Below are 8,517 nucleotides of genomic sequence, written 5' to 3'. Positions count from 1 at the left end.
TATTTCTTCCTCTAAAACAGCGGTTCTCAACCTGTGGGTCGCGACCCCTTTGGGGGTCCAACGACCCTTTCACAGGGGTCGCCTAAGACCATCCTGCATATCAGGTATTTACATTATGATTCATAACAGTAGCAACATTACGGTTATGAAGTAGCAACGAAAATAATTTTATGGTTGGGTCACAACATGAGGAACTGTATTGAAAGGGCCAGAAGGTTGAGAACGACTTCTCTAAAACAAGCCATTTACTTAACTTAAAAAAAAATTTCAAACTTTATTTCTTTCAGTTTTGAATGAGAAAGCTCCATCTCTTTGGATGGCCATTGAGAGGTCATCTTCATTTTTCTCCTGCTTCCACATAGCACTTCATTGAGAGTCTTATAGATGAGACCCTCTTTGACATTTAATCATGCCTCCCACCTACCCCTAAAGGAGACCCAACAACCTGCCAGGTGCCCCAGAGTTTGTGTTTCATCATTTCCTTTTTCCCCCTCCTTAATCCTCATCCACGGACATGCTTAGAGAGAGGAAGTGAGAGCCAGAGAGAGAAACGTCCATCGGTTGCCTTCTGTACGTCACTGGAGATCAGACCAAAACCCAGACATGTGCCCTGACTGGGAATGGAACTGGCAACCCTTTGGTGTTCAGGACGATGCTCAACCGACCGAGCCACTCCGGCCAGGCATCATGTCCTTTCTATAAAGAAGTGATCCTTTAGCATGAACTCTGTCGAGGTAGTACTCTTCCCGAAGGCTAAGAATGAAACTCAGCAAGAATCCTGCCAAGTCACCGTAGAGAGAATTCCTCATCTTTAATATCTGAGCGATCTCTGGCCTGCCTTCAGCAAGAATCCTAAACTGGTTTAAGCAAGAATCCTTCCTACCCTTGGTGTCTCCTCCTTTTCATCATCTTCTTTCTTTCTTTTTTTAATTAAAAACATATTGATTAATTTTAGAGAGAAAGTGAGAGAAACATCCATTCGTTGTTCCACTTACTTACACATTCATTGGTGTATTGGGACTGTGGGGAGGTTACTCTCACCAACTGAGCTACCTGGCCAGGGCTCCTTTCCGTAACTTTCATCCACTTGTCCTTATTGTATTTAGAGTTGAGCACAATCTGTCTTCCCTATTGTAATGTCCCTATTGCAATAGTCCTGGATAAAGTCTTTCGTACCATTTTAATAAGGGTCAGCATAGTTATTTCTTTAACACTCACATGCTATCTCTGAAGGTTAAACATAGAAGGGCCCCTCCTCCAAAGAGCGGCATCTGAAGTTATGCCCCTGAGGCACTTTAGGTTTGAGTCAGGAGACTGAGCATTCCTAATTCTGCCTTCTCACGAGACCCGTGACGTTCAGCTGAGGAGAATGATGGTGAGGAGTGAGTAAACCAGGGGGTGGGGCTTCTGTTGAAAGTTCAAATCACCTTCTGAGTTACCAAAATAATGCTCTTTCATTTTATTTTTTAAAAAAAAATATATTTTATTGATTTTTTACAGAGAGGAAGGGAGAGAGATAGAGAGTTAGAAACATCGATGAGAGAGAAACATCGGTCAGCTGCCTCCTGCACATCTCCTACTGGGGATGTGTCCGCAACCCAGGTACATGCCCTTGACCGGAATCGAACCTGGGACCCTTCAGTCCACAGGCCGACGCTCTATCCACTGAGCCAAACCGGTTTCAGCAGCTCTTTCATTTTAAACTCTGTCCCCAAGGGATAGTGCTGTCACTATCCTGGATACATTTCCTTTAATTTTACTGACTAGCTTTTTAAAAACCACTGAGAACTGACACCTCCTACACCCACATAAGCTTACTGTCTACATTAACATGACAACTATTTCATGACACTCTTGCCTGGAACTTAAAAGTGCAGGTACAGCCCAGCCTTGGTAGCTCAGTGGTTGAGTGTTGACCTATGAACTAGGAGGTCATGGTTCGATTCCCGGTGAGGGCACATGTCCAGGTTGTGGGCTCAATGACCCCAGTGTGGGGCATGCAGGAGGCAGCTAATTAATGATTCTCTCTCATCATTGATGTTTCTTTCCCTCTCTTCCTCTCTGAAATCAATCAAAACAAAGTTTAAAAAAATGCAGGTACATTTACTGTTCATTTTAGAAACTTTCTAAGAGAACCATCAACTCTTCAACAGAAAGCATCACATGACAATTTTGTACATTCCAAGACTCTTAGAAAACCTGGTCTCAAAATCCTTGTTTTTTGGGATCCATCCATCCTAAACTATGACATCATGACCTTACCCAGTCCTAATCAACTCCTGTCCTGCCCCGCCAAGCTAAACATCAAAGTCTCAAGCAATACCACGACTTTGTCCTGCTGCCTCTGAGCCACTAGTACAGCTCTGCCAAGGTCGTGTTCTTCCTTACTATGGTAAGAAGAAACTCAGTTTTGTCTTATCAACAGATTATTTTACTGATATTCTGGGAAACTATTTGACAGCATAGAATAAAAATAAGATTAACTAGTCTGATTTATTTCCAATAGAAATGTCAAGGGAAGGCTGCAAGTACAACCCTGTAGTATAACTGGATATGAAGGACTGGGACTTGATATTCAGACCTAGAGAGAAAATTTTCCACTCCTATCTTCAACTGCTCAGTGTGGAGGCAAACAAAAACTGGGGACGGTGGTACTCTGTGCCTGACACAACGGATTATCTAATTTAATCTTTATAAGGGAAGCACTTTTATTATCCCCATTTGACAGATGAGAAAATTGAGGCTTAGAAACATAAAGTACTTGTCCAAGCTCACACAGCTAGTAAGTGCCATCAGCGGGCTTTGAACCCAGTATTCAGACTGAAGTGACGGTGCTCGCTCTTAATCACTGCACTCACTATACATTTCATGAGAGTTCAGAAATCCAAAAGGAAAGACAAAAGTGTAACTGAGTTCAATGTCACATAATGTTGGCTTTAGGAGAAGAACTTACACAGTGCTGAGATAGCACAGAATTAATTTTTCCTAGGGGCAAGAAGGACCCTGGCCGGGTGGCTCGGTTGGTTGGGGCGTCGTTCTGTGCATCAAATGGTTGTGAGTTCAATTCCTGGTCAGGGCACATACCTAGGTTTTGGGTTCGATCCCCAGTTGGGAGGTAACTGATCAATGTTTCTCTCTTACATCAATGTTTCTCTCTCTTTCTCTCACTCTCCCTCCCCTCTCTCTTTCCTTTCCTCCCTCTAAAAACAATAAGCAGATCCTCAGGTGAGGATTTTTTTTTTTTTTAAAAAGGAAGCTTTTAATCTGTAACAGACTGTGTACAACCATTTGTGATAACTCACTACATTCGGACCAGTGCAAAAAGGAAGCTTTTATAAAAGAGGTGTTAAAGAAAAAATTATTCTGAAGCCTGTTAAAATGGAAAGAAACACTTTATTCGGGATTATTGCAATAGGAACATTATAATAGGGGAGAGAGATTGTGCTCAACCCAATAAGGGCAAGTTGGGATTCACAACCACCAAGTCAACTGAAGAGGTCCGTGGATAAAAGAATTAGTAAGAGTGGGTGACCTGGAGGTGACATTTGATTAATTTGAATAACACGCTTGACAAGCAGGGAAAAGGATGGGAGAGCAATGTGAGATGGAGGGAGAGCTGCTCATCTATAGCAGGGCTGTCAGGTGGGTTTCTCTGTGAGGACGGACATGTCCAACACCTGCGCTGGCTGGTCCAGTAACCACTAACACGTGTGGACATGTGCTGTTGCAGCTGGGAGCTGGGTGTTTATATAATCTAGATTTAAATAGCCCTATGTCGTCGCTGTCCTGGCTAGCGCAGATCTACAGCCTCCGGGTAACAGGGGTGTGGACTCTGGGAAGGAGAAGCAGGAGGCAGCCGAAGAGCAGGTGCCCAAGCAGCAGCTGCTGCTTTCACCTTTGCCCTGAGCTCCAGTGCGGCCCAGCCCTGCCCAGCGGTAATGACTCTGGCCTTTGGACTCTCCACTGCACTGAAGAGGAAGGTGAGAGAAATCGTATCCCTGGCGCTTGCTGTCTCTGTATCCACCCGGACTCAGCAGTTTTGTTTTTCAACGGCCAGGTAGTTTCTATGCCCACGTTGGAGAAAGAGGTTCATAGGTCGATGCTCAACCGCCGAGCCACGCCCACTTTCTTGTGATGGGCGCAGCAAGAAGAGGCTTCCAGGGGGGCCCTTGCTTCAAGGGAGCAGCAGCAGGGCTGGCTTTTTTTCCTGAGTGACTTGAAGAGTCCTAAACTGAGAAACAAGAGTTTGTGTGTCAACTGCAAACAACCTTCTGAGGGTTTTGTTATTGTCTTACGATCTATTTATTGAGTCAGGTGGGTTTCCTAAGGAACAAAAAGATGGTGAAAACAAGAGTTTCAGACTCCCCCCACCCCACCCCACCCCCTCACACACACACTCTTGCCTCTGAGTTGGAGCTCAGAGGAGGGGACACCATCCAAATGTTTTGATGACTGGAAGGACCCTCCAACATATTGCTTAACTTTTCACATCCGGGTTCAAAAAAGCTCTGTGACGGTCATGTTTCTAGTTTGCCTGGCACACATCACGAAAGCTCTCTGATTTCCTGGCTGTCTCTCTCTGGCCCCGGAGGGGATGTCCGAAGGGGTTTCAAGCGTGCTTTGCTCTACAGTGGGGGCAGCTCTACTGTTCGCTCTGTGTTTGTTCCTGTCATCACCCATGAAAGGACAGCGGTGCCAGGCGCTGGCCTATTAGCTCCTCCTGCAGCCAGACTCTCATAAAGAACTGGCTGTCAGGGATTTTAATGGAAACCCCCAGGAAACCGTAAATCTTTGCGCTTCCCTCCAGCCTCCTCTCCCTCATTTCCATCACAATATCACTCCGGAGGGACCAGAGACCCAAGCTGGAGCTTGGGAGAGCAGATTGGTAGGACACCAGGGGAAGAAAAAGGCGGGATGGGGGAGGGGAACAGAGCTGGCACAGTTGGTCTTAGGGAAGCATCTGCTGGGTGGCCGGTTGATGATGGTCACCTGGGCTCCCAGGGCCTTGGAGAGGGGGAGGGACAAGATAACCCAGGACCACCTGGAGGAAAGAGAGAAGAGGATAGTAGAGGTTTCTGGAAGATCCGCAGATGGGCCACTGATTTCACCCTCCAGGATGACTTTAAGCACCATGTAGCAGGCTGCTTCGGACTAAGCCATGCCTTTGCCTCTAGCCTCCTGCCTGGGCAGATCAGCAGGTGTAGGTAAAACCGGACAACCAATGGGTCCGGGCTGCCTGTCACTACTTGAGCCAATTCAGCAGAGGCAGGGTTGAATCATATATGAGCGTTTATCCAATACTGCCGGCAGTGTGGGAGAGCAGCAGGTCAACCACAAACATCTGCTCTGCAACCCCACACAAGCCAGCTGTTTATAGGCATGGGGAGGTAGGCTATGCAGGTTGGGATGGGGCTTCATTGTTTGGGCAACAAGTTTGTTAATCTTTCCATGATAATAGGCAATTCTTTTTTTTTAAATATATTTTTATTGATTTCAGAGAGGAAGGGAGAGGGAGGGAGGGAGGGAGAGAGAGAGAGAGAGAGAGAGCTAGAAACATCAATGATGAGAATCATTGATTGGCTGCCTCCTGCATGCCCCACCTTGGGGATCAAGCCTGCAACCCGAGCATGTGCCCTTGACTGGAATCGAACCCTTCAGTCTGCAGGCCGACGCTTAAGCCACTGAGCCAAACCAGTTAGGGCTACACAGGTTTTTTGTTTTTGTTTTTAATGTCCATGTTGAGCCTCCCTGATGCTCCAGAGGTGGGGGATTATGGTGGTTCCTCTACTAAAGCTCTGCTTTATTCAAATGAGGGAAGTTCAGATGAGGTTTCTTTCTGCATCTGCTGTAGCTCATGGTAGGTGAAAGGATTTTTTTAGTCCCTTCACCTGCCATTTCTCTGATGTCATTTCACAGCCTGACGTCCTGGGCACACGCATGGGGCACATGTTCCCAATGAAGGTGGTAAGAGCTTACACCCTCTAGGAAACTTTCCTGGACCGACTCCATCAGATGTGGATATTGCCTCCTCCATGAGTCCTTTGGAAGAGGTTTCCTGAGAAGGGCCCGTTTCTCCTCCGTGTGTGCTTCCCTTCAACTGCCAGAAAAGATTTCTACCCTCACAGGAGAGTAATGATCCGTAGTCTCACTTCTTGGGACTAAATAATCGCTTTCACAGGAGCAGCTACGTTTCAGTGGCATCAAATCAAGCATCTGGAAAGCTCTCAAGAATGAAGAGGGATGGATGGACATAGGCAACAGGAATCCTCAGCGGAGTCCTTACAGGTGTTTCTAAAATTGCTATGGTTCAGGAACTTAAAGTTGATTTTTTGTTTCATCTTGCACCAATCCTCAATTAATCGAAGCAGAAACAGCTCTACTGGCTGCCAATCCTTGGAAGGTAGGAGTCTGGGTTGAGGACCAGACTAAAGCTGACAAGCTCAGGGGAGGCCTGCATGGTGGCCTTACAAACTCAGAGACCGAAAGCAACCACAGGTGACCTGAATTAAAACTTCCTAATAAAAGCGAGTCATGGTGGGCAGTCATGTCGAGGCCGGCATCTTCTCTGACAAAGGTCAGTCTGTACCTTCACTGAGCCTGTCTATTGTCTTTCTGCATCTAGGTAACATACCTTGGGAATGTCAGGCTAATTTCCTTTTTCCAGACCCCTCAGGGCACAAACACTGCAGCAGAGCATAAACCACAAAACCCCTCACTGTTACTCGTGTTAATTGTTAACTGTTCATTATCTATACCCGCCAAGTAAAAGAAGTATGTGTCTATTCATTTTACTTGTTATCTAATCCCCAAGATTCCCCCATTTTGCTTCCCTAATCTATCAACAATGGATTTCATGTAACCTCCTTTGATTCTGATGTATAAAATAAATGGTAAAACTGCCATTTTCCAGAGCATCTTCTCAATCCGTTGAGAGTTTGCCTCCCGGTAATTGTCATCAGTTTGGCTCAAATAAACTCATAACGATTCTGAAAGGTTCAAGTCCGTGCTGCTCGGGCAGGCTAAATAACCACCTCAGAAGATAAAGAAAAATTGAATTTATTTAAAGAAAAGGGGATGGGGCGGGGGGAGGGGTGGGGAATATCCAAAGGGAAGAGCTACACAGCACTGAGCCAAAGGGTATTGGGTCCGTGATGGCAGCAAAAATGTACTCAGGACAGTAAAACAAGGAAGGCCATAGTCCAGTGATGGCGAACCTTTTGAGCTCGGCGTGTCAGCATTTTGAAAAACTCTAACTTAACTCTGGTGCCGTGTCACATATAGAAATTTTTTGATATTTGCAACCATAGTAAAACAAAGACTTATATTTTTGATATTTATTTTATATATTTAAATGCCATTTAACAAAGAAAAATCAACCAAAAAAATGAGTTCGCGTGTCAGCTCTGACACGCGTGTCGTAGGTTCGCCATCACTGCCATAGGAGAAGCAACAGGAGAGCCGAGGCTGGGCTGCTTTAGTTCACTGAAAAGTCAGAGAAAAGGAGGCCTTGGAGACAGGTTTAGGGGGTTAGCCTGGGACGAGCTGCTGCTGCCCATTGCTCCCCTGGTTGCAAGTCTCCTGGGGTCCCTTAGGGGGAAGGGAATAGCGCTGACATGCTTCTCTTGGGGAGAACCGGTGCTGGGTCCTTTGTCCTGAGTGTATTTATCGCTCTTTTATAGGTAGAAATCTTAGGGGAGGTCTCAGGGAGGGACTTAATAGAATATTCATCAGCTTTCCAGGTGTGCTCTTTCAGGGTTGTGGTGTCCACTGATTGGTCGGTACCAGGGCAGGGGGTCATTAGTCAATGTAGCTGGTCCTGAGGCAGCCACGGAGTCACTGGTCTGATTTTTCTGCTTTTCTGGGTCTGGAGTTAAAATACAACTGAGGCCTAGAGGTTGTCTTTAGGGAGGAAAACGTCAGGAGGTCTAAACTGCCTGACCAGGGATATGAAAGATCAGGGGTCCAAACCACGTGACCAGTGATATGCCAGGGGAGGAAAGGTTACCCCGGGGGCAAGGTTCTTGTTTTCCCAGTTTTGCCCCTTGCTAGGCATCAGCCCTGGTGAGTTTCTGTACCTGGCCCACCGTCCTTGCTCTGCTCATGTCTGTCTAACAGATTCTCTCCAGGATGTTATGCTGACACAGGTAGAAAAGGAAGGGAACCCCTATTATTTGAAACCAGTCAGGCCTCTGATCCCCCCCCTGTCTGAGGACAGTCACCATGTTGCTGTGAGAAGCCAAGACCCCCCAACTTTGGGCGGCCCTCTCTTATTGACCAACTCAGTGGAGGAGCCACGATCTCCCATACGCTTGGGAGCTGTCAGGATTAGAAAAAGCTCAGCCGTTCATAGAGGTTTGTAATACCCATTTTACAGTTAAGAAGCTAAGCCTAAGAGAGGGCCTGAGATCTTGACTTGGGTCCCAATCCGATGCTCTCTGTACAGCGCTCCTGCCCCCCAGAGGGCCTAATTAGGTACCAGGCGCCCCTCGATCAGCGCAGCAGGAGCCGGGGAGCCAG

At 46.5% G+C, this 8,517-nt stretch overlaps 1 long non-coding RNA gene across 1 annotated transcript; it reads left to right on the top strand.

The window, feature by feature from the left end:
* Window positions 1-3,672: 3,672 nt before the first annotated feature.
* Window positions 3,673-6,981, top strand: LOC106726417. The gene is made up of 2 exons (XR_001362489.1): window positions 3,673-3,980; window positions 5,917-6,981. It is a non-coding gene; the product is annotated as an uncharacterized LOC106726417 (long non-coding RNA).
* Window positions 6,982-8,517: the final 1,536 nt, after the last annotated feature.

This window comes from Myotis brandtii, unplaced genomic scaffold (assembly GCF_000412655.1).
Source record: "Myotis brandtii unplaced genomic scaffold, ASM41265v1 scaffold265, whole genome shotgun sequence".
Classification (NCBI taxonomy): Eukaryota; Metazoa; Chordata; class Mammalia; order Chiroptera; family Vespertilionidae; genus Myotis; species Myotis brandtii.
Note: the sequence above shows the minus strand (reverse complement) of the source record. Positions and strands in the feature narration are given on the sequence as shown.